Here is a 2,500-nt window from a genome sequence, read left to right on the forward strand (position 1 = left end):
CAACCTCTTCATTTTGGATGGTTATAAGTTTCGTGTTTGTTCATGACAGCACAGAAATACGAAAAAATAAAGTTGTTTTTTTGTCCCCCCTAAAACAGTAATACTTCTATCACGTTGAGTGTAAAGAAAAAAAAAATGAGTTGATATGGACCCTGAACTACAATTTTAGTCAACTGCAGAATTGATGGAGCTTGTGATATGACAGATATAAATTTCTAAAAATAGTAAAACACACAAAAAAACAAAACACAAAAATGTCTCTAGCTCTACAATGAGTGACTAAAAGGGAGTGGGAAAAATCAAATTATGTTGCAGAAGCTGGCTCGATCAGAAATAAAACTCATCCTGGAGCCTGTGTAAGCAAATCTATCCCCCGTCGGCAATGGGTTAAGAAAATGGATAATCACAAACCTTGGAGAAATAGTTCCATTTTATTTAACACTCTTCTATTGGTTACAAATTTTTGTAATATACATGAATATTACTACTGGAACACAATAATTTCCATATGTACAGAAATAAGATTCGTTGTTTGTATGATAACATAAGACTTTATAATTCTTAACCTCAAACTTTTTTTTTTTTAATTTAGACTAGTTAACTTGAAACGGACCAACAGACTAACAGGCTGAACGAGCGAGGACAACATCTAATGACTGGATAACAATACTGACACAACAGGTAATTTGCTCCATGGTTCTGCTGCACTCTCACACTGTTATGAGGTCAGTCAATCATGAAGAGTCCACATTTGCAGAATTTTATGGCTTACAAATTATTGATTCTATACATGTACGATGACTGACCCTTCTTCTGATGGCTTCACCAGCTAAACTCCTTCGAACCCAGCTGCCCTCAGAAGATGAATTCTTTGCAGAAGAAGGTGAATTACAAAATTAAAGTACTGTACAATTATGGATATATATATATATGTATATGTATATATACACACACAAATCAGCAAAGATGCATTGACAAATGAAATGCCTTAGAATAGTATTGCAGGCAAGTTGGATAATCCATGACTTTATTATTTTACTCTATAAATATAATGAAACATGGAAGGCACTTTTTCTATGCAATGTATGTTTCAATACTGATGGTCATATTGTGCTTTTTTTTGCATTTTTGTTAAAACTACCTAACCCAACATAGTTACTGCAGCAACTGCTGGGGTGTAAATGCAGACTGAAAATGGACTTGTGCACCAATAACAAGACTTTGTAGAAGTGATGTGCTGTTGCACCAGTAAATTTAACATTAGAGAAAGTTTAAAATTAGAGTAGAGTAATTTTCATTAAAAACCATTAGGAATAATAGCCATGTCTTTTCATGCATAAAATATGAATGTCACTTTACTCTGATAACAAGTTTAAAAATATAAATTATAAGTCAGACAATCTTATATGCAATCACATGGGTTTTAGAACCTAGTTATTGTCAATTTACAAACCTCTTTTTATGCTCAAAACTAAAATTGAGCATAAGCACAGCTCTATTGGTTTCTGATAACAAACATGCTCAACCATATTTAAGTCTCTTTCTAATGAAAGGATACTGTGGATATATTTTATTTGTCTAATAGCAAAAATAATATTTTCCCAGAAGTATTCAACATCAATCCCAGTAGTGAAGGAAACAAACTGACAAATATTTTGCAAGATTACAAACCACTGATCGTTCAAGCTACTCCCTACCCGTTAAAGGTCAACACAAAACAACCATTGGTTACAACAGTAAGAAGTTGCGTGGTTAGACAACCATGAGTTTCATAGCTTCACAACAAATGACATTTTTGAACTGTTGAAAAGGTGTGAAATACGTAACAATAACATTTGTAAATAAAAGGCATGCACAGATGAGTTCACATAAATGAAAATTATCTGAGAGGCAAACTGGGCCATACAACTTTGTTTAGACACACCATAGTACTTCCCGTGATGTACACTTCCCACTATAATGCACGTATCATATACTGCTTATGATATCAACAGCAGCAAATGAACCTTAACTCAGTCACACAAGGAAGAACATAAACCTATCCATACATCCTCCACAAAATATTTATTTGATTTATGCAACTTCAAACAATGAAAAAGCTGTTTTTTTTTCTATTGTTGCACATAGAACACATAGAATTCACTGTATTGCATCTTAGGAGGAATAAGACAAGTATATCCTGGATAGGGAAACATAAACAAGAGAACCCTTTAATAACAACACTTGTCACATAGCTTTGTGGTTATAAATAACATTTGACACATTGCAAAGACCACACATTTTAAAAAGCGTCCTTAATAGGTGTGAAGGAGAAGTACTGTTCAGAGCAATCATGGGCAGTCAGTTTTAGTTCAGTAGCACTTGGTCAAAAAGTTTTAAACGTGGGAGACGAAAATGGTGGTTCGGCAATAGTTCATAAAAAGTGTCCAAAACCTTGTCGGCCTAAAGTTGCAGCAAGACTGGCTGACAATACATAACATCTTCAAGGATTTCACAAAAC

General features: G+C 33.8%; 1 protein-coding gene across 17 annotated transcripts in view; it reads right to left on the reverse strand.

Moving 5' to 3' along the window:
* Window positions 1-417: 417 nt before the first annotated feature.
* pyd (zonula occludens-like protein polychaetoid) overlaps window positions 418-2,500 on the reverse strand; it is a 325,065-nt gene continuing 322,982 nt past the window's right edge. For all 17 annotated transcript variants that reach the window (XM_086550436.1, XM_086550414.1, XM_086550385.1 and 14 more), the window contains one exon: window positions 418-2,500. This exon is cut by the window's right edge and continues 277 nt beyond it. The gene's annotated coding sequence lies outside the window, so the exon portion shown is untranslated.

This window comes from Penaeus japonicus, unplaced genomic scaffold (genome assembly GCF_977035675.1).
Source record: "Penaeus japonicus unplaced genomic scaffold, GWHDUDI00000001_assembly GWHDUDI00000002, whole genome shotgun sequence".
NCBI lineage: Eukaryota > Metazoa > Arthropoda > Malacostraca > Decapoda > Penaeidae > Penaeus > Penaeus japonicus.